General features: G+C 43.9%; 1 protein-coding gene across 1 annotated transcript in view; it reads left to right on the forward strand.

Moving 5' to 3' along the window:
- LOC118393638 (xylosyl- and glucuronyltransferase LARGE2s) overlaps positions 1 to 24789 on the forward strand; it is an 86376-nt gene that overhangs the window by 21711 nt on the left and 39876 nt on the right. Inside the window, 1 exon segment of the mRNA XM_052461936.1 lies at positions 19589 to 19703. The gene's annotated coding sequence lies outside the window, so the exon portion shown is untranslated.

Consider the following 24789-nt stretch of genomic DNA (forward strand, 5'->3'; position numbering starts at 1 on the left):
TTCTGATAGTTAGTGGGTATAGTCCTAATTCTACTCGGCATGCATTGTTTGGTGTTTTACATTGTACACCAAGTATATTTGTTGCAGAATTCTGCATGCAGAGTCTCAGTTGGGTGTTTTTCCCATCTTTTGAATTCTTGGTTGGTGAGTGGACCCCAGACCTCACAACCATATTTTTTTATTTTTTTTTATCTCACTCTCTCTCTGTGTGTGTGTGTGTGTGTGTGTGTGTGTGTGTGTGTGTGTGTGTGTGTGTGTGTGTGTGTGTGTGTGTGTGTGTGTGTGTGTGTGTGTGTGTGTGTGCTGATGCTTGTAAGGCTGATAAACGTTTTCTGACGCGTTTCCACTGCGTGTGCTCAGCATGAGCTCCTTAGGAGCCTAACTCCATACCACTGCTTTAGCTGGTCATGCCCAATTCACTCTCTAGCAGGCAGTGGCTGTAGTCTAAACCCTGGACCAAAATGAGACATGAATTCAAATCGTTGCACTTCAGAAGTGTGTTTTGGTTTGCCCAACAGCTAGATGTGTGTCCTGGATGGATGGTGTACGATCAGGAGGCAGACGTTGTGGAACGTTGCAGGTAGACATGTCATGAAGAGAACTGTATCCACCGTATATTATGTTCACTCTACCTATTTGTATATATATATCTATATGTCAGCTTTGTATAAACTCCTCTGTATGTATTATGTGTCTAAATGTTGTTTATCACGAGCAGCACCATATTACCAAGTCAAATTCTGAGTATGTTTAAATGCACTTGTTGAATAACGGTGATTCTGATTTTGGCACGATTCCTAATTCTACATGTCAAGAGAGGCGTGTTCGTTCTACATAACGCATTTCTATCCCCCTAGCTCCCAGTCTGCCCTGATTGAATTCCAGCGTCAGTCTTTTGCTTTAGCTACGCAACTCTGTACATCCATGGGTTTTCCCAGTCCGTTTCCCACATGTCCTCCGGTGCCTAACGCAATATGTTAATGTGACGCTCAATCAAGGGCCACTGATGCGTAGCATAGCTGCCACCATGAAGGAGCTTATCAGCCCGTGCTGACTGTTGCGGCCTATTGGTGATGTGTGTGTGCATCCGTGTCCCTCTGTGTGCATTCTTTAGCCCATCCCTCTCAGAGACCCAGCCCTCAGCAGCTGAGACGTATGTACAGGATGCATGTGTGCACGTTTGAGATTCCGATTACAGACACGAAGACCAAAGTGTCAGTGTCTTTAGCCACAAGATATTACTTCCTTTTTTTTATACCAGTATCAGTTTTGAAGAGGAGTTAAAACGGCATCCTTCTCTTCTCGTATGAACGTGGAACAGAGATTGAAACTCTGTAGAGAGATTAAACTCTGTGCTATAAATACATTCATTTAATGCAATCTTAAGTGTAATTATTATGTGTTATTAGCACCGACATGCAAGTACGTGCACACACACACGCTGCTCAGCCAGTGGTGGTCAGATGTGCTCTTTGACACTGTGTTACCATAGCGGCAGATGGTCATTAATCATACAGGGGGGCAGATAGATAGGCTGGAAAGAGGGAGGATCCAGAGAGGGGGGTGTGGGGAAAGGTGGATAGATAGGACCCCGTAAGAAAAGGCAAAGGGAGAGGGAAGATGGAAGAAGAAAGGTCTCACCCCTCACATGTATCAGTACCTCTCTGCAGTAGGTAGCCCAACGGTTAAGAGCGGTGGGCCAGTAACTGCAAGGTTGCTGGTTCCCTGAGCCAACTAAGTGAAAAATGTGTCGATGTGCACTTGAGCAAAGAACTTAACCCTAATTGCTCATGTAAGTCACTCTGGATAAGACCATCTGCTTAATGACTAACCTTTCCCCTCTGCCCAACATGACCCATGCATGATGCATGAGTTCAGAGTGACCCCTCGTTGTCCCATGGGACCCCACAGTAAAACCCTGTAAGGTCAAGCGTGTTAGTACCCTCCCCCAGGGCCGCTGATTGATGAACTGGTGGCGTGCTCTCTGGACTGGATGAGAAAACGTTTATTAGTTATTGACTAATGGAGATGATTAGGTTCGCTCGTTATCATTCTCGCCCTCTACCTCGTACGCTTCCTCGCTGTGGTTCATTCTTTCTTGCCCCGTGCAATTTCCTCACCATACGTTCTACCTCTCCCTTCATTTTTATCCTGCTCCCTTTCGTTCCTTCTCTCTTTCGCTCAGCAGTAAATTGGCAGAGATGGCAGACATTTCCGTATTAAGCTAAAATCTCTTCAAAACTCCCATGGCTGATTATGAACCACCCCCCCATCCCTCTCTCCCCTCCTCTAGACGCTCCCCTGTTCCTCTAATGGTCATGTTTTCTCCATCAACCCCACCTGATGGTTCTGCGGGTAATTATACATCTATTTACGGCCCTGTGGCCACACACAATGAGAAATAAATAACGTGTTCGCCCGAGCGGAAACACATTAGCTCTCTCCCTCCCTGCTCCCATCTCTAACAACTCAACAAGTTTTAGGCCTTGGTTTTTCCACAGCACTGTGCATTGTGCCTTGCGTCTCTCTTATTGGCTATTGTACGAGTTCTGACTCACGGAGCATCCCTCCTCTATTATCTTCCCTTCAATAGCAAGGCCATGTCCTTTATCCACATACTGTATGGGTTCCACTCCTCGTCCACTCCACTCCCCCGCCTTCATTATTATATGTATGCTGCACTGTGCATGGGGTTTGAGACCCTCTCCAAGTTATAGAGACTGAAAGAGGGAAGGAGGCAGGGAGGAAAGGAGAGAGGGAATGGGGTTGGTAAATGTTTAATATGAAATGTTGAAGTACTACTTCCTTGTTACCTCTCGGTACATGAAAGCGAGCAGGAGGCATGCTGATCCCTGTTCATCCAGCATTCAGATTCTGGTTCAGATTCTTATGGGCGTGTGTAATCACTACCAGCCAGGATATATGCTCTCAATACTTTCTATTTCTGTGTCTGGGGAGGGGGGTGAGAGAGCGAGAGGGAGAGAGAGAGAGAGTGTGAACAGAGGTCATTTCCCTGTAGAGATCCAAGGCAGAGTCTGATGAGATAGTCTTGTAAACATCCCTCTCTTCCACATGGATAAACAGAGAGAAATGGGATACAAGAGAGAGAAAGGAGGGATGAGAGTGGGAGCAGAGTAGAAAGAGAGAGACTGGGGAGGATGGTTGGTATAATGGCCCCTGTCCAACATGTGCCCACTCATCCTGCCCTTTTCATATTGAGATGGTGAAGGGATAGGTTCCGTCTGTGTGTGTGTGTGTGTGTGTGTGTGTGTGTGTGTGTGTGTGTGTGTGTGTGTGTGTGTGTGTGTGTGTGTGTGTGTGTGTGTGTGTGTGTGTGTGTGTGTGTGTGTGTGTGTGTGTGTGTGTGTGTGTGTGTGTGTGTGTGAGAGAGAGACATGTAGAGGTGTTGTCCCTCTATCGTGCTCCGAAGGGATGGGCAGCACTTAGTCACAGTACCTGTTATGCTGAACACAATAGGTGAGGGTGAGTCAGGGTCATAAAACTGCAGAGACATGCATGAGACTGAAGACAACTACCTTATGCTATTCAGTTCATTTAATCCACGACACTAATGTTAGCTAGTCTCTTAGAGTAGGGGATAATTCTGTTCTGAATAGGTAACTGGCACCTTATTTATCCTCTCTTCCCCCTGGGCTATATAACAAATGCATAACTATTTATTTGCTAATTAGCCACTAATAGCTCTACATGCCTGAATAGGCTGATAGGTGCTTTACATATACAGTAAATTACCCCTGTACTGTTGTTTGAGCAATTGTGTCTGTAGCAGCTGCCCCAACAGTGTAACCTTTAGTCAGTTAAGTACAAATTCTTATTTACAATGACATCATACACCGGCCAAACCCGGACGACGCTGGGCAAATTGTGCGCCGCCCTATGGGACTCCCAATCACGGCCGGTTGTGATACAGCCTGCATTCGAACCAGAGTGTTTGCAGTGACGCCTCTAGCACTGTGATGCGGTGCCTTAGACCGCTGCGCCACTCGGGAGAGAGTAACTTCTTCTCAATATGGCCCAGTACATATTTTTTTGTTTTAGGTAATTACAGTATAATGTGACACAACAGATAACTTTTTTGTTGTTGTTGTACAGTGCATTCTTACGTCATTACCGCTACACAGTAGAAAAATAACACTGATACCTCTATGCCCCAAGCTGCTGTGTATTGTTTTGAAGTGTTGTGATCAGTGTAGTACAATATAGACTAGGTTGGAGTTCCTAATGACATGACTCTGTATTGCCGCTCTGTTTATCCTGTGACCCAGTTTGTAGATCTGTATATCCAGAGGGAGATGCTTTGTCAGCTGGCTGTGTTCCCTACCTCCCTGTACCTGTGTGTTTAAAGGTTCACCCATTTTGAATGTTATATTGTCTTTGTGCATCTCTGAGGGATGCTGTATCGATTCCCAGTGTCATGTTTTCATAAGATTCTGAGCTATTGCCGTTCAAGCAGGCAGAAATCCGGCCAGGTATGACGTAGCATCGCGATAAATAGATTAGGATATATATTAGATTTTAGATTCTTCGAAGTAGTCACCCTTTGCCTTGATCACAGCATTGCACACTCTTAGCATTCTCTCAACCAGCTTCGCCTGGAATGCTTTTCCAACAGTCTTGTAGGGGTTCCCACATATTTTGAGCACTTGTTGGCTGCTGTTTCCTTCACACTGTGGTCCAACTCATCCCAGACCATCTCAATTGGGTTGAGGTCGGGTGATTGTGGAGGCCAAGTCATCTAATGCAGCACTCCATCACTCTCCTTCTTGGTCAAATAGACCTTACATAGTTTGGAGGTGTGTTTTGGGTCCTGTTGAAAAACAAATGATAGTCCCACTAAGTGTAAACCAGATGGGATGGCGTATCACTGCAGAATGCTGTGGTAGCCATACTGGTTAAGTGTGCCTTGAATTCTAAATAAATCACACAATGTCAACAGCAAAGCACCCCCACACCTTCACACCTCCTCCTCCATGCTTCACAGTGGGAACCACACATGCAGAGATCATCTGCTCATCAACTCTGCGTCTCACAAAGACATGGCGGTTGGAACCAAAAATCTCAAATTTGGACTCATCAGACCAAATGACAGATATCCATGCAAATGTCCATTGATCATGTTTCTTGGCCCAAGCAAGTCTCGTCTTATTATTGGTGTCCTTTAGTAATGGTTTCTTTGCCACAATTAGTCCATGAAGGCCTTATTCATGCAGTCTCCTCTGAACAGTGAACAGAGATGTGTCTGTTACTATACCTTGCCACAACACAACTGATTGGCTCAAACACATTAAGAAGGAAAGAAATTCCACAAATTAACTTTTAAGGCACACCTGTTAATTGAAATGCATTCCAGGTGACTACCTCATGAAGCTGGTTGAGAGAATATCAAGAGTGTACAAAGCTGTCATCCAGACAAAGGGTGGCTACTTTGAAGAATCTCAAATATAAAACATATTTAGATTTGTTTAAAACTTTTTTTGGTTACTACATGATTCCATGTGTGTTATTTCATAGTTGTGATTTATTCACTACTATTCTCCAAAGCTAGCCAATCAGCTCATAGAGAGCGCATTGCATTGTGGGTTTTGTAGTTGGCTTGAGCTGCAACAGATTTTCACATGTTGCTACCAACCTCATTATAATGACAAAATGAAACATTTGTTCACAAACAATATTGTTCTCACATATTCGTGTTATTTAACACTGGAAATTAATTGATGAATGAATTAGTGGTTATCAAGAATCCTTGATCTATGCTCTCTTCGTGTCTTTGTTTTTTGACTGGCATGTCAATTCTCAGCCACCGTGTTGTGTGTGGCAGTTTGTGATGTAGCTGTTTGAGAGGGTGCATGTGTGTGTTTGTGCATACCCGTGTGTGTGCTTGCTTGCGTGCGTGCGTGCGTGCATGTACAGTATGCACTTTCTTGCCATAAGTGTTATGGTCTCAAAGCTGTCCACCTGTTCATATATCTAAATCCGCTCTCTCTCCCTCGCTATATCTCTAGAGATGATCTACGTAACTTATTCATCCCCTATATTTAACAAGGAACCTAAGAACCTTAGAATGGAGACATCCTCTCAACTGTCTCTGGAGCTCTGTTTCAATTTTAGTCAGAACATTCCAAAGGGAGAACATGACCTATTCAGACCCAGAGAGAGCACAGTTCAAGTTCTCTCACACTGACCATTTTCACATTGACGATAGCAAAGGGACATTTTCGAGAGGTATCTGTGACGATCTTCTTCATCTGATGAGGAGTATGAAAGATCGGACCAGAACGCAGCGTGGTAAGTGTCCATTTTAATGAAATATAACTGAACACTGAATACAAAATAACCAAAGTGAAACAATGAAAATCGAAACAGTTTTGTATGGTGAAACACAGACACAGAAAACAACTACCCACAAACACCAGGTGGGAACAGGCTACCTAAGTATGGTTCTCAATCAGAGACAACGATTGGCAGCTGCCTCTGATTGGGAACCATACCAGGCCAAACACATAGAAATACAACACACAGAACAAAACAGACTGAAAAACATAGAATGCCCACCCCAACTCACGCTCTGAGCAAACCAAAATAGAGACATAAAAAAGGAACTAAGGTCAGAACGTGACAGTATCGATTCTTGAGAAACAACACTGTTATGTAAACTTGCAAAATTATCACATCTCAACCTCTGGAGGTCGTCCAAGATTCTGGCATTAATTTGTGTCACATATCAGTATAGCACATCATGTAAAAATAAATAAATATACAATACAAACTTGGTCTCTTTCTTTGAAAAAGGCAGCTCCAAAATGCAGATGCTTTAGCCTAGGGCCAGCCAGTGAAAGCACAGTGCGTAGGCGTTGTTAATCTTCTGTCACGTTCTTGAAAATGATCAGACCAAGGAGCAGTGTGAATTGAGTTCCACATCTTTAATTACAAAGTGAAACTAGAAACAAAATGACAAAACTTACAAAGACCGTTACGACGTAGTTCTCAAACACACGAACAATATCACACAAATGCAGGTGCGGAAAAAGATGACCTAAATATGATGCCCAATTAGAGGCATTGATTACCAGCTGCCTCTAATTGGGAACCACACAAACCACCAACCTAGAAATCCCCCAAAAGGTGCGGACTCCGGCCGCAAAACCTGAAACCAAATGGGGAGGGTAGGGGGGTGACTAGTGTCGGTGGCAGCTCCGGTGCGGGTCTTTGCCCCCTCCCATGGGTCCAGCCATGAGGTAGAACGCCGTGCACCGACTGGGCATCGGTGCAGAGGAGGATCCCGGCCATGGAGCTGGGTTGGACGCCGCACCAGGACTGGGGACCGGCGCCGAGGAAGGCTCCGGCCATGGAGCTGTACTGGACGCCGTGCCTGGACAGAGCCCCGACGCAGAGGGAAGGCTCCGGCCTTGGAGCGGGACTGGACGCCGTGCCCGACTGGGCCCCGACGCAGAGGAAGGCTCCTGTCATGAAGCGGAACTGGACACCGTGCCTGGACTGGGCACCGGCGCAGAAGAAGGCTCCTGCCATGAAGCGGGACTGGACGCCGTGCCTGGACTGGGCACTGGCGCAGAAGAAGGCTCCAGCCATGAAGCAGGACTGGACGCCGTGCCTGGACTGGACATTAGGGCAGAGGAAGACTCCAGCCCTGGAACAGGACTGGACGCCTAGCCTGGAAGCTCCGGACCGTTGACCGTCGCTGGAGTTCCCGGACCGTTGACCGTCGCTGGAGTTTCCGGACCGTTGACCGTCGCTGGAGTTCCCGGACGGTTGAGCGTCGCTGGAGGTTCTGGACCGTTGACCGTCGCTGGAGTTTCCGGACCGTTGAGCGTTGCTGGAGGTTCTGGACCGTTGACCGTCACTGGAGTTTCCGGACCGTTGACCGTCGCTGGAGGTTCTGGACCGTTGACAGTTGCTGGAGGTTCTGGACCGTTAACTGTCGCCGGAAGCTCTGGACTGTGAACAGTCGCCGGAAGCTCTGGACTGTGAATGCGCACTCTAGGCCTAGTGCGTGTAGCAGGTACACGTGGTACCGGACTGGTGACACGCGCTTCAGGGAGAGTGCGGGGAGGAGGCACAGGACGTACCGGACTGGGGAGGCGCACTGGAGGCCTGATGTGTGGATCCGGCACAGGTGGCACCGGATTGGTGACACGCACTTCAGAGAGAGTGCAGGAAGCTGGCACAGGACGTAACGGACCTGGAAGGCACACTGGGGGCCAGATGGGTGAAACCGGTGCAGATGGCACCGGACTGGTGTGACGCTCTTCAGCACGCCTGTACAGCATCATTCTCATCGCTACCACCTCTCTCTGGAATCTTTCATCAAATTCCTCCTCCAACTCCCAAACAGGCTCTGGCACTCTCCCCTGCTCGACTGCCAGCTCCAAAAAAATCTTGGGGTTTCTGTGGCCGTGGTCCCCGGCGTTGTCACTGTCCTTCCATGTTCCCGTCCTTCCATGTTCCTTGGCGACTGTCCTCTCATGTCCTCCCAAGTCCAAAACTTCCTTACCTAATTTTCACACTGCTTGGTCCTTTGTTGGTGGGATATTCTGTCACGCTCTTGAAAATGATCGGACCAAGGCGCAGCGTGAATTGAGTTCCACATCTTTAATTACAAAGTGAAACTAGAAACAAAATTACAAAACTTACAAAGACCGTGCAAAATGCATAATGCATGCATTATACATATTATAATTGTTTAATTATATTATAAATATAAGTTCAATCTGTACTTCAATGCACATCTGGTGTCCATTATAAAATGGAGGAAGAAAGAGAAGGTGGGAAGAGAGGTTTGAGAGAGTGTATAATACAAAGGGAACGAAGTAAGAACAGAGGAGCTTGATTAGTGCTACTAAACTTAATATTCTCTCAGTTCATCACAATTACAAAATAGTATCTCTAGCTGTGTCTCCTAACCAGCCTTGGGCTCCCTGGTGGCCCGAAGTTCATCTTAAGAGTGGATGAGGTGCAATGACGGGACTGGGTTTGGCATCCTCTCTCACATCAAAACATACCTGCAGACAATTGACAGATGGAGAGAGAAAGCCTTGCGTTTTTTTATTTATTCTAGCACTGTCATTCATCTTAATCATCAGGGGGTGAAATACAAAACTGACCTTGGATCATTAACTCTGGGACTACTCCATCTCTATCTGTATTTCAATGTAAAGCATCTCTTGAATAAGACTTCCTGTTGACCCGATCAAGTGACTTCTCACCTCTGATCATGCTGTGCCATCTATGTAGCCAGTTCAGATGCGGGAGGGGTTCACGGACACAGCTGATATAACCTAGAGGATTTAGGGAGAAGAGGGGAGAGGGATAAAGTGAAGGGAGAGACTGTTATTGAGAAAATCGGGTAGTTAAAGAGACCGTGTTCAACAGGAATCTGTGTGTGTGGCCTTACCTGGTGTCCACACTAAGTGGCTGCAGAGTACTTTATACTGAAAAACATGCACAGACACACAAGGACAAACAATATCACATAGTTATAGAAATAATGAAGTGTCTTACTATTCTCCATGGTTGGCCCTCTTGCCTATTTTTTTGAAGGTGGAAGGAGCCACAGCAATACACGTGAGCCTGCTTACTGCAAAACACAATCCATCAATCAGATTGATACAAAAGTGTGTAGGTGTGGGTTATAGGTTGTCTAATTGTTCTACATTTTTTCAATATGGGTGACTCTTAAAAAAGCCTGAAGGTAGAAATCAAAGGGAGAGAAACTGGGAATTGAATAACTGCAGTTAACAAAGCTAAGTAAATGGAAGAATGCTGTTATTGCAATGTGAGTAGCTCTTAAAAAAGAGACGTTGGTTAGTGTAGTCTATGGTGTTTCCAGTGTACAGCACCCTCTTCGAAGAAGTAGGAGGTGAACATCTCCTGCACATGGACTGCCTCCCGTGCTGCGATGTTGGCCCCGATACTTGAAACATCCTGCAGAGCAGCAGACCTCTCCTCTGGCACACGGTGGCGAGCTGGAGACACCCTCCTGGTCCTTGTGTCCAATCCTAATGAAGTTATGCAGGACACAGGTACCTCTTCATCTGCAGACAGACTTTCTGTATCTGAGTACAGGAAACATCACAAGCAACAGACTTCATTATACTCAAATTAGACAGCACTGATATTATGTTACTATTATCTCTGTCCTCACTTCTAGGGACTGGAACTACATAAAGGACCTGCCCTATCCAGAATAGCCGACTCTCTCACTTTGACAGTTGGGGCTGCTATCCTTTCACCCTCCGCCATGGCTGTGAGCTAGCTTCCTACAAATGCAATAGCTAGCTAATATGAAGTTAGGTAGCTGGTGATATTTAATTCACTTAGCTAGCTATCTATACAGTATGTAAAGTTGGCTAGATAGCTAGCTAGCTAAGTTAGCAGCTCATTTGAATTAGCCTGCACTGTAGCTAGTAAGTTAATAATACATTGTTTTTTTACATTTTCAAAATGTATTTACTTAATTGAATAGGTTCTCCCAGCCTTGTGGACGATTGGAAACATGGCAGCAAAGTTTGTTTGTCACCAGAGCAGTTTAGAGCATATTACTATTCACCTGTGAATAAATTAATGAAATGGAGAATGGATTAAACTGTGGATTAAATTATTTTTTTAAATAACCAGACCATACAAAAGCAGCACGTGGCAATTTACCACGTATTAATGTATCCAGGGCATTAGTGTACACCAATTGGAGGGCCTGTTGTCCGGACCTCTGGCAGTCTCTATGGGGGTACCACAGGGTTTAATTCTCAGGCCGACTCTTTTCTCTGTATATATCAACGATGTTGCTCTTGCTGCGGGTGATTCCCTGATCCACCTCTACGCAGACGACACCATTCTGTATACATCTGGCCCCTCTTTGGACACTGTGTTAACTAACCTCCAAACGAGCTTCACTGCCATACAACACTCCTTCCGTGGCCTCCAACTGCCCTTTAACGCTAGTAAAACGAAATGCATGCTTTTCAACCGTTCACTGCCCGCACCTGCCCGCCCGACTAGCATCACTACTCTGGACGGTTCTGACTTAGAATATATGAAACTCTCCTTCTAGACTCATTAAACATCTCCAATCCAAAATTAAATCTAGAATTAGCTTCCTATTTCGCAACAAAGCCTCCTTCACTCACTCCAAACATACCCTCGTAAAACTGACTATCCTACCGATCCTCGACCTCGGCGGTGTCATTTACAAAATAGCTTCCAATACTCTACTCAGCAAACTGGATGCAGTCTATCACAGTGCCATCCGTTTTATCTCCAAAGCCCCTTATACCACCCACCACTGCAACTTGTATGCTCTAGTCGGCTGGCCCTCACTACATATTCGTCGCCAGACCCACTGGCTCCAGGTCATCTATAAGTCTATGCTAGGTAAAGCTCATCCTTAATGCTAGGTAAAGCTCAGCCTTATCTCAGCTCACTGGTCACGATAACAACACCCACCCATAGCACAAGCTCCAGCAGGTATATCTCACTGGTTGTCCCCAAAGCCAACACCTTCTTTGGCCATCTTTCCTTCCAGTTCTCTGCTGCCAATGACTGAAACGAATTGCAAAAATCGCTGAAGCTGGAGACATATTTTTCCATCACTAAGTTTAATCAGCTATCTGAGCAGCTAACCAATCGCTGCAGCTGTACATAGCCCATCTTTAAAAAGCCAACTCAATCTACCTACCTCATCCCCATATTGTTTTTATTGGCTTTTCTGCTCTTTTGCACACCAGTATTTCTACTTGCACATCATCATCTGCTCATCTATCACTCCAGTGTTATTCTGCTAAACTTTATTTACTTCGCTACTGTGGCCTATTTATTGCCTTACCTCCTCATGCCATTTGCACACACTGTATATATACTTTCTTTTTTTCTATTGTGTTTTTGACTGTATGCTTGTTTTTTCCATGTTTAACTCTGTGTTGTTGTTTGTGTCACACTGCTTTGCTTTATCTTGGCCAGGTCGCAGTGGTAAATGAGAATTTGTTCTCAACTAGCTTACCTGGTTAAATAAAGTTGAAATAAAAATTAAATTAAATAAAAATCATGGAATGTTGAGTCAAATCTAACTTTTTTTGAACCTATTATGAAGTTGGTTTTGTAACATAACATAAACTGGGTATTTGATACTTTTGACTGATATTATGAGTGTCTGATTTTTCATATCTGCAAAGTAGTTAAAACGCTGTCACTTACACATTAAACTTTAGGTCACAGGTTACTTTGTGTGCTAAATGTGAAATGTTTTTTTTGCAATGGGAAGTAATAGTTGTAATATTTCAATTGGGAAATGCTTAATGGTTGTGTTTTTGTATTCTTATGATTGGGACCTACTGGCGTATTATGTCCGAGGCCATGGACTGCTTATCCTTTAACATCATACTGTGTGTGACTGCTCTCTTTCCATCGGCTCTGTGCAATGGTGTAGAGGTGCCTGGAGAAGTCAGTATACTCTAAATTTGCCAAAAAGTTCTTAAATGGCCCACCCAATGAAGCAAAGACAGACACCCTGTGTAAAAAATCCTGTTTTCCTATGTTTGTTGTTGACTTTTCCAATAGATTTTTCAGATTTTCACTCTCAAAATCACACCTTTTTTCATTGACGAAATATACTGAATTTTATGTTTTAAGTCCACAGCAATGCTTCAAACACATCAATCTGATTGGGTGGGCTTGTGTCCACACAGGCCCCATCCATGTGTACGCCCCTGATGAAAATAGTACATGATGACAATTGCGCATCACAAATAGCCTAGTAAACAACACTTCAGACCACATTTTTTTCAATAACTGGTTTACGTACCCATTATTGTCTTAGTTAGTATTTAATGGTAGACAGGGGCGGAATTTTGGTTTTAGAAGTGGGGGGGACATAACTTTTTATGAAAAACAATATTCAGTCAGATAAACACTCCAAATTCCAAACAGCCTATCTGACCGCTTGGAGGCTTCCAAAAGGTCCTAAAGCACACCATTGCCTCGTTTTGTAAACTGGAGGGGGCAAAAATGCCATTTCACATGTCCCAGTGAAAGTTGTGCCCCTGCTTCAATTGAAATGTATTTTCTACCCTACCGGCTACCGATGTCATTCTTCTGTGAGCTGCTCCATGCCAAAACCAGTTCAGAGCTGCACATTCTTGCTCCCTGAAAGTGATATTGTGCTGGAACACTGGCCTTTGTGTTTTAGAAAAAGTGCACTCTCTTAATGCTCTTCTACATGAGTGCGCTGGTATTACGGTTGCTGTCCTTTCAGAATCACAAACCTGTCACACTCAGAAGGCCTATAGGTTCGCCACGCCACATAGTTAAAGTTATTATTTTTTTTACATAAAGCTATACTAAATGTTTTCACGTCACCAAATAATTCACTCAAACACACTGTTTTACAATGAAGGTCTACAGTTGCCTCAGCAGCACTCTGTAGGGTAGCACCATTGCGAAGCCGGAATATCTATATCGGGACGTCTAGCTTCTGTCCTCCTCTGTGTACATTGAATTCAATAGAAAACCTAGGAAGCTCATGGTTCTCAACCCCTTCCATAGACTTACACAGTAATTATGACGTCCTACAACCTATCAGAGCTCTTGCAGCATGAACTGACTTGTTGTCCACTTAATGAAAGGATCAGAGAATATCCTGAAAGCATAAGCTACAGCTGGCTAGCACTGCAGTGCGTCACATATGGTGAGCAGTTCACTCAAAGAGAGAGAAAGACAATAGTTGAACAGTTTTGAACAAATACATTTCTTCCAAAATTAAGGAGTTTTTATTTTTTTGTTATTTTTTAAAACTTAGCTAGCAAATGCAGCTTGCTATTTTAGCCTAGTCAAACAGAGAGGGATGCTATGTTAGCTAGCTATTGCTATCCAACATTAGAATTCTTCCAAGTCAAGGTAAGCTTTTGGTTTGATTAATTTATTGCCACCGGGGCTCACCGGCGTAACTGCTAAACTGTTTTCAGCTAGATGCAGGCAAGAGTGTGCAAGGCGGTATTGAATGGCAGTATTGATTACTGTGCACCTACATTTTCAACTTTTAATTCATAATGGGTACAGGGAAAATTTGACTATCATGTAGTAGCCTAAACTTGTCAATGTTGCATTGAGCTGGGTTAATGGAATATGAATGACATTCATCCAATATGCAAATATAGAAATAAGGCCATGCTCATATAAAAAAAATAATAATCCTCCCTCATCTTAAATGGCAACGACCGCCACTCGTGCAGCATCATTTTCCTGAAGTAGCATGAAGGATGGCAGAGTGGCTGAAGAGAGCAGCCGCAGTGAAAATCTTCTTTGACTACGCTGGCTAGGCGGGGGATGCCGAGTAAGGACAAAATGAAAAGCTGAATTGAGGAACGAGAAATAGTTAAATATTTCAGGAAGGTCAGGGGGAGCAGCTGTTTTCTGCATGGGAGTGGTAGTGTGTGTGTGTGTGTGTGTGTGTGTGTGTGTGTGTGTGTGTGTGTGTGTGTGTGTGTGTGTGTGTGTGTGTGTGTGTGTGTGTGTGTGTGTGTGTGTGTGTGTGTGTGTGTGTGTGTGTGTGTGTGTGTGTGTGTGTGTGTGTGTGTGTGTGTGTGTAGATGTGATGACTGAGGTTTTATGCTTGGTTGTCTCTATAGTCCCATTTGGACTGACAGTCTGTGCAAAGAGCAAAACAGAGGAGAACATAGGCAGGGGGACACATGAAGGGATGCAGGGTGACGCAGAGGGAGGGGAGGTAAGATGCGAGAGAGAGGCAGAGTGAGGCATGAAGAAAGGGGAGGAGAGACAGAGGATGGAATGGAGAGGCAAGGTAAGGCTGAAGGCTTATAAAGACCTGAACTTTTTGCCTCTCTCTCATTCAATTCAAAGGGCTTTATTGGCATGGGAAACACATGTTTACATAGCCAAAGCATTTGAAATAGATAATGAACAAAAGTGAAATAAACAATAACAAAGAAACAGTTACCATTACACTCACAAAAGTTCCAAAGGAATAGAGACATTTCAAACATCACATTAGAGCTATATACACTTCTGTGGCTCAGTTGGTAGAGCATGGCGCTTGTAACGCCAGGGTAGTGGGTTCGTTTCCCGGGACCACCCATACGTAGAATGTATGCACACATGACTGTAAGTCGCTTTGGATAAAAGCGTCAGCTAAATGGCATATATATACACTGTTGTAACGATATGCAAATAGTTAACGTACAAAAGGTGGAAAAAATAAACATAGTGTTTGTTTTTCACTGGCTGCCCTTTTTGTATTTGTATTTATGATGGATCCCCACTCTTCTTGGGGTCCAGCAAAATTAAGGCAGTTTATACAATTAAAAAAACATTACAAAACATTCACAGATTTCACAACAGGCCCCTACTCCACCACTGCCACATATCTACAGTACTAAATTTAGAGATTCTGAATTTACAATATGTTTGCCAATCAGTTGGGCTACCAGTGTTAGTTGCCATACCTTTTGCCTAATCCCTCTCAACTTTTGTAAATAATTATTTCCAATGTCAAGTATCTTTTGGTTTTCTCATGATTTGGTTTGGTCTAATTGTGTTGCTCTGTGGGGTCTGTTCGTATAACCTGGTCTAAATAAACGTGCATGCATGTGTGGGTATAGTCATGGCAATAGTGTGTGGTAGGTACACTCATCCGCTTCTACAATTCTCCGCCTCTGTTTCTTCTATACCTTCTGTGTATGTGGTCTATATTTATATGGCAAGGTAAGCCCATGTGTGACTGGGGTATGTTGTGGGTGTCTGGTAAAGCAGTGAACAGATAAGGCCTCTCACCTACTTCTAACCAGACTACATGTTACCGGTGTTCATGGTTATTACATGGTAAAAGCTCTTCCTGTGTGTTATACTGCTTGTTTACATTACACTTCGGTCACAGATAGAACAATGAGACAGATATTTCACCGGATGTATAAATGTGAAGCCTCCGCTTGGCGTTTCCACTCACTACCAGGAAGCCCAGTGTCCGGCAGTGGGAGGAGATGGAACGAGATGGATTTTGGCCGACATTCTGCAGATTTTCTCATCAATGAAACATTTGATCCCAATACAGTTTTCTGTTCCCAATACTAGAATATGTTACGAACAGAGTGGAGTTAGTTTTCTAAACTTTAAATTGCGTAGTTTTGAAGGAGTGCGAAGGCGAATTGAGTTACTGCTCACACGCAATTCGGAGTAAGCGTTCCCTAATGGAAATATGCAAATATATTGAACGCACCTATAAGAGCTCGCTAGCTCATGCTTGGTTATGCCCACCTCCTTGCTTGTTCTGCCCACTATGACTCATTTGTTCCCATTTGAAATTGCGGCCTGTAGTCTTGTTTTGGTTGAGTTATAAAAAACGATTTGCCTTGTTACAGGGGAGGGCCTGAAGAGAACAGAAAAACACACACTCAGTCACTCACTCACTGGTGGTGGTGAAAGGAAGGAAAAGTACATTTCTTGTGCTTGTTTGTGCTGGGACGCACACTAAAATGATAACAGAAAGGGGGAAAAACAGGAAACACGCAGTGGTAGAGAAAGTACCCAATTGAGTACCCAAACATACTTGAGTCAAAGTAAAGATACCTTAATAGAAAATTACTCAAGTAAAAGTGAAAGTCACCAAGTAAAAGTAACATAATTAAGTATCAAAAGCAAAAAGCAAAAGTTAGTCCGCCAGATCAGAGGCAATAGGGATGATCAGGGATGCTCTCTTGATGAGAGAAATAATTTTAGCTTAATGCAATTAGTGGAGGGGGGTAAATGTCAAACCCAGGTTCTTTGAATGCATGTTCACATCGTAGAGTGTTTGTGTGTGACCATCAGGAACTCAGTCTCCCTTTCGAAATGTGATGTTTTATGGACGTTTTAAGTTTAGGCTTTCATTCTGGCGGGTTAGGGCTCAGGTTTTGGGATAGGGTTAATACACACACACACACTGGAGACACAAGGTGATGGGATTCAGTCAGGTTGTGTATGAATGTGGGAAGAGAGTGTGTGTGTGAACCCTCCCCTTTTAACACCATCTGATACCCTGACCGCCAGTTTGGTGAGAATCACATGTTATCGCCATACACACCAAACTCCAGTGTGTGTGTTTGTATATGTGTGTGTTTGTCTGCGCATGTGCACTTGCGCTCGTGTGTGTGTTTCCTAGTCTTTTGTCTTCTGCTGTTCCCTTAGTGGTGCGTTCAGAGGCTAGCATTGATTCACACTTGACACCATCTCCAGAGACTGGGGTGGATTGGTGACGATGTGTTGAATGCAGCTGTAGTTTTATAGGGTTGTCAAGTTGGACCGAGCTCATCATGAAAACCCTTTTCAACTTCATCCAGGTATTCAACAATCTCCCAGAACAGCTTTAGTGCTCACCAGGCGGTAGAGCCCTATTCTGGGAAGCCCAATGTAGCAACCCTAGATTGCTAGCATACTTCTGTGGGTGTTGTTGCGTCACTAACTGCTAACTGCATTGACAGTGGGAGATGCGCTAAGCTAAAGTGGCGGCTGTGGGAAATGGCTACTGTTGCTCTGTATGCTAAGCTAATGTAGCACTGTGCTACTTTGGGGGACATGAGTGTAATGGAGCAGAGAGAGATTACTGTTCTACATCACCTTCATTATCTCTGCGGTCGTTCCTGAAGAGAGAACAATATCCCGTTAGGTTATAATTGGATTGTTCTTAAGGGCAGTCAGTGCGTGTGTGTTTTGACGAGTCATGCATGGAATGTTTTGAGGGATACAGACACACACATGCACACATGCCCTTTTAATGGTAATTTGGCTATACAGTACAGTGTCTTTCTCATGCAAAATACTCATCTCACACAGGTCGCACTCTACACCCATTCAATAGGCCGACACACCAAACTCACTCACTGCTCTCAAACGTGGCCAAACTATAACCCTCATTTGAGAATTTTTATTCTGGATTTGTACAGTATATTGGAAACGTTAAAAAAATGTTCTTATCCTTTTCTTTGCCCTGTTAACTTATCATGACGACGTCCAAGCTCCCTTTGCGCACGAGGAAGCAAATTAATTCTAATCAGCAATGTCATTTTTGCAGTTTTTGCTGCTAGCAGTAAGTAAGAAGTCTTCATCTTTTTAAAGAAACATTTTAATGTCTATTTTAAGACTGTCGGCTGTGCCTTGTTGGAGCCACCACTCTCGCTCCACATCTCCCATTCTCTCTTTCTACCCCCTCTCCATTTCCCTTTCCCTTTCCCTCTGCTTACTCTTCTTTCTCTCTCTGCCCCCCCGTCTTCCCCTTGTTCTCTTTCTCCTTTTATCCCTCTCTCACTCGCTCTCGCTTTCTCCTTCTTACTCTCTTTTTTTCTCTGATTCGTGTCTCTGATTGGCTCGTATCCATGTGTACAGCCCAGACCCTCTGCTTGATTGATGATGGGTCAGCGTGTCAGACTGATTGACTGCATTGCTTGATTAGTGGGAAGTGCTATCTCTACTATCTCCCGAGTGTTTTATCTCTGTAATACGTAAAGAAACACTGGCCTTCCCTCCCTACCTATGACCATCTCTCCCTTCACCCCTCCCCTACCCTCCTCTTCTTTCATCTCACTTCACCCCTCCCCTCCCCTTAGACAGTGTGGCTCTGTTTGGGGTATAGTAGGTTTTCCTCCCATTCCCTCTGGTCGTATAGACATTGCAGCCATTCCATTATAGGCCAATCTGGCCCAGTCATGTCACCATCAGTGGGCTGTTACCATACTGGGCTGCTGTTAACAGACAAACAATGGCAATACTCCAGCTATTAACAGTCAACAGGAGGAGAAGAATAGACAGAGACCTCATGTGGATCTGAGAGTGTGTATGTGTGTGTGTGCGTGTGCAGGCGTGTGCTTGATTGCATACGTGCGTGAGTGTGAGTGGCTCAGTGTGTAACTTTAATGCCTCAGGCCCCTGCTGTCAGTGTCTAATATGGATACTGTTGTGTAGGTGAGTATGTGTCTACTCCCAGGGCCCAACGGCAGACATTTCTTGAGCCTTTGACAGAGGTCACGTCCTCTGTTCTCTCTAAGAAGGAGATGGCCATCTGGAAACACAGCAAGGAGGAGAGAAGGATGGGCGAAGGACATAATACGCTTGTTCTATTACCTACTCTCTTTGTTCTTGCTTCCATTGCTTCCTTAAAATACCCCACTCTTTTCAGCCTCCCTCTGTCTCTTATAATGCCGTACGATGTGACTTAGACACTCTCGAAGTCTGTAATGAACTCTTATTCACTCTCACTGATTGTCTTTATTCACTGTATGTCTGGGCAACATATCATTGAGTGGCTACGGAAAGTTACGATTTTGCGAAAAGATGGGCATTCTCTGGCACACTGGCACACACTTGAAGCTCTGTAAAAAAACATAAAACATATAAAATAAACATAAAACATATATATATATATAACATATACTATGATTGATTGATTAAACAAACTCCTGTATGTTTATGGTACTTTTGATCAACTTGTATGCTATTTGTTATCCAAATCCCTGAGGACGATTGTATGTTATTTCTCTTCAGCTGTAATGCTCACTGTTTCCCTGTTTCTTTCCAGGTTGACAGAGGGAGGATTTCCCTCTTTTATTACCCTCTGTCCAGGCTGACCAGTGAGGTCTCCGAGTACTGAGGGGCTGCTTTTCCCATTGACGCAATTTCAGATAGCGAACCTGGTGAGAAAACCAATGGGAATTCTTAGCTTTCAAATATCTGGATGTCATTGGCAACTTTGCTGTTTGTGTGAGTGTGTAAGTGCATGTATCTTTGTCTGCAACGTGCATTTGTGTGTGTGCGTGTGTGTGTGTGTGTGTGTGTGTGTGTGTGTGTGTGTGTGTGTGTGTGTGTGTGTGTGTGTGTGTGTGTGTGTGTGTGTGTGTGTGTGTGTGTGTGTGTGTGTGTGTGTGTGTGTGTTAGTTCATTGCTCAAAGTAAAGTAAAATCGTGAATGTAAAACCCAGCGCCATTGATATGAACTAGTTATTACAGCAGCATGTCTAATTTTAAGCATACGTCTCAGTGGTGGTAATTCTGTTACTGAATCTCTGCTTTGGTGATACATACACACACACACACATACGCACTCACACACCCTACAAGTTGCACGGAAGATAGATCAGCTTGTATGAATGTGGAAGGGTGTGTGCCTGCATGCCCGTGTCCATGCCTGTTTCTAACTGTACCCTGCGAAGCTTCGTATAGTATGGTTCAATCAGCCTCGGCGCAGCAGCACTAGACTGGGTCTTTCTGCTGATATCTGTGTTGTTATCCCCCATCTGTCAGCCTGCTGTCTGCCTAGCCCCCATTGCTTTGATCCATGCACACTTAACATTGCTGAAAATGGCTTGGCTTTAGATTTGTCCTCATTAAACATTTAAAACACAATCTATATTCACAGTCAGATGTGGTGATGTGTGGGTAAGTTTGTTTGTGTGTGTGAGTGATGCGCGGGTTGACTCATATCCCGCAGTCCCCGCGGTTATATCCACGGGGCAGGCATGTTTAGGGTCATGAAATATTGTGTGGATAAAGGGCAGGTTGAATAAAGAAAAAACAATAAATGTATCATTCATTTCTTAAATTATTTTCGGGCTATCTGGTACTTCCTCTACCTACATGTACACATGACCTCGACGAGCCTGTACCGTCACACATTGACTCGTTACAGGTACCCCCTTGTATATAGCCTCGTTATTGTTATGTAATGTTCTTGTGTTACTTTTTATTGAATTTTTCACGTCCTCTGCACAACTGAGCAAGATGACAAGTACATTAGAGTGTCCAGTTTGAGAAACAGACGCCTCACAAGTCCTCAACTGGCAGCATCATTAAATAGTACCCGCAAAACACCCGTCACAACGTCAACAGTGAAGAGGCGACTCTGGGATGCTGGCCTTCTAGGCAGAGTTGCAAAGAAAAACCCATAGCTCAGGCTGGCTAATAAAAATAAAAGATTTAGATGGGTAAAAGAACACAGACACTGGACAGAGGAACTCTGCCTAGAAGGCCAGCATCCCGGAGTCGCCTCTTCACTGTTGAAGTTGAGACTGGTGTTTTGCGGGTACTATTTAATGAAGCTGCCAGTTGAGGACTTGTGAGGCATCTGTTTCTAAACCTTGACACTCTAATGTACTTGTCCTCTTGCTCAGTTGTGCACCAGGGCCTCCCACTCCTCTTTCTATTCTGGTTAGAACCAGTTTGTGCTGTTCTGTGAAGGGAGTAGTACAACGCGGTGTACGAGATCTTCAGTTTCTTGGCAATTTCTTGCATGAAATAGCCTTCATTTCTCAGAACAAGAATAAACTGACGAGTTTCAGAGAAAGTTATTTGTTTCTAGCCATTTTGAGCCTGAATTCAAACCCACAAATGCTGATTTGATTTGATTTGATACTCAACTAGTCTATAGAAGGCCAGTTTTATTGCTTCTTCAATCAGGACATCAGTTTTAAACTGTGCTAACATAATTGCAAAAGGGTTTTCAAATGATCGAATAGCCACTTTAAAATGATCAACTTGGATTAGCTAACACAACGTGCCATTGGAACACAGGAGTGATGGTTTCTGATAATGGGCCTCTGTACGCCTATGTAGATATTCCATAAAGAATCTGGCGTTTCCAGCTACAATAGTCATTTACAACATTAACATTGTCTACTCTGTATTTCTGATCAATTTTATGTTATTTTAATGGACAAAAAAACGTGCTTTTCTTTAAAAAATAAGGACATTTCTAAGTGACCCCAAACTTTTGAACGGTAGTGTATGTGAAGGGCCAACATGTGGCCTATCAACTTTCACAGTGAAAGCTTTTGTTGAATGTTGTGTGCATAGGAATTAATTGAATATTGCCAGATCAGTAAAAAATATATTTAGCCTATTTAATGCAACCCTTGCTGTTATCGCAAAGCAGCATGCTTTACATTTTTTAAATGTAATTTCATTGAACCTTTATTTAACTAGGCATGTCAGTTAAGATCAAATTCTTATTTACAATGACGGCCTACCCCGCCAAACCCTCTTCTAACCCGGACGACGCTGGGCCAATTGTGCGCTGCCTTATGGGACTCCCGATCACGGCTGGTTGTGATACAGCCCGGGATCGAACTAGGGTCTGTGATGACGCCTCTAGCACTGAGATGGCACAAAACTGACGTAAATGTTTGGAGATGATAACTTAACTTTCTCATCCATAGCCTTAAAACACGGTTTAGCTCACATCTGAAGGCTGCGGGACATTTAGGACGTACTGCGGATCGCTAAAATATCCTAATGATTATGATCACACTTCCTCAATTCAAATATTGTGGCGACACTATGCCAAAAATGGTTTGGCATGGTTTAGAAACTTGGGAACCAAGTTCTAGTTATCAGTGTGGCCCTATCACCTGGACATGTTAAAATATTGTATCTTCATGCCTCGAAAAAAAAACCTCCAGGCTTCCGTCATAACTGTCAATTTATTTTAAAAATAAGGATTTCAGGCCGCAGTTTGGAATAAACTAATCCCGTCCGAATTGTCCTCTGGAATACTGGACATTCTGGAGTAATATTTACAAAATCAACACTTTTTAGTTATACTAGTCCCGTGCAAACAGGTCTTTGGTCATGTGCACGCAATGAATACATGTGTCATGTAAAGAGAGGATGAATAGGGGATGTTTTTCGTATACAAATGAGAGATTTTGGTTACAGCACTATTCAGTCAGAAATGTCGGTAATTATGTTGCAGCTTCATCAACACGGACGGCACGATCAACACTGTTGATGTTCTGTGGTGGTCGCTGCATCAGGGAGGAGAGAGAGACAACAACGGGTGCTGGTCACACAGTCACTCGCTGTCTTTTTTTTATTTTTTTAACACAGTGCAGCAAGTCTGAGCCTGGCCCGGCACAATCAAATCAATTGCTGGTCAGACACCCCCTAGTCATTTGTGTCTTCATTATTTAATCAAAGAGTGTGCTTAAAGCGTCAGACAAGCTCAGTGAATATAGTTGATTTGATTAAAACACATAGGATGTGTCAGTATATGGAAAAAAACAAGTTTAACATTTTTTACTAATTGATTGGTTCGAAAGAACAGACAACTGTTGGTCGACCAAGATGTTTTTTAGTCGGGGACAGCCCTAGTGAGCATGCATGCATGTGGGGGTGCGTGTGTTTATCCTTTGTTAAACACATTCTCTCCTGGTCGTGCTGTGTGACAGGCTATATCCAGTGAGACTCATAAGGTCTCTGTCAGGGCATTGGATTGTAATAAACTTGAGCTCTTAGTATAACCGTACACACTGGCACGTGGGTGGTGGGGATTTGATGTGGTTCACAGGTTCACACAGGCCCTTACCTCCACCAACACACACACACACACACGCACGCTCGCACACACACACACACACACACACACACACACACACACACACACACACACACACACACACACACACACACACACACACACACACACACACACACACACACACACACACACACACACACACACACACACACAGCATCCCACTGGACCTCTCCTTCACAGGAGCCAGACACATCATTACAGAGCTGACTGGTCAGGGATAGGAGTTTCTACTACAATACCGCTCTCGCCCTGCCCCTAACCCTTGACCTCTGACCCCTGACCAGTGAAAGTGGACAGAGCTTATTGTCTTTAGCACTGCCTGATTGGCTCTCCCACAGGGCTTAGAGGGTCAGGTGGTGTGCTGACTTTACACTTTGCACACAGGGAGGTTAGAGTATCTCAGAATATATCCGAGACTGCTGTGTTGTGGCTTATGGTCAGTGCCAAGCAGTGCCTCAGGGGCCATGGCTGCTCATATAGGCTATGAGATATTTCTCTACTTTGTACTTGGAGAGTCCAGTTCTACCTTCTCCTCAGCAGATGAGCTACTGACTGGGAGGGGTAATTATGATATTCCCATTTTGGGGGGTGGGGGTTGTGTATGTGCACAACATTAGGAACACCTTCCTAATACTGAGTTGCGCGCCCTTTTGCCCTCAGAACAGCCTTAATTCGTCGGGGCGTGGACTCTACAAGGAAGTCAAAAGCGTTCCAGAGGGATGCTGTCCCACGTTTGACTTCAATGCTGCCCACAGTTGTGTTCAAGTTCAAGTGAAAAGCCCAGCAGCGCTGCAGTTCTTGACACACTCAAACCTGTGCGCCTGGCACCTTCTACCAATTCACTTGGTCAGTCTATATCATGGAAAGAGCAGGTGTTCCTAATGTTTCCTGCACTCAGTGTATATGTTTTAGGGATGGTGGGGGGGCAGGGGTGTTATAGCGATGGAGATGGGAGGCAGTGGGTTGGAAGTTTGGAATAGTCCCGTGTGTGAGTCCACCAGTTGTTATTGACAGGGAGAAACAGTAACTGGGTATAATCCAATGAAGATATGTTTATTTAGACTGGCAGTTGTTTTGACTGACAGGGAGAATATGAAGTGTTTATTTCCAAAATGCTATATACGTACATGTTCAGGTGCGTTTCTTTCATTATATAATCATGGCATTGGGTTGTTCAATGACAAACGTGTATTTGTTCAAAATCGATCATTTTTGATGGTTTCATTTCAGAGAGACAAACGATCATGCTATCGACAGTATCCGCCTCACTCTCAGAGGAATAAGTAGTACTACTAGGTTTTTACAGTGAAATGTAACAGATATAATATAATAATATAATATAGAACTGTACAAATGATACAATTATAAAAAATAAAAACAATCCCATACGGTAATATGTGACATGTATGT

Source organism: Oncorhynchus keta, chromosome 14 (genome assembly GCF_023373465.1).
Source record: "Oncorhynchus keta strain PuntledgeMale-10-30-2019 chromosome 14, Oket_V2, whole genome shotgun sequence".
Taxonomy (NCBI): Eukaryota; Metazoa; Chordata; class Actinopteri; order Salmoniformes; family Salmonidae; genus Oncorhynchus; species Oncorhynchus keta.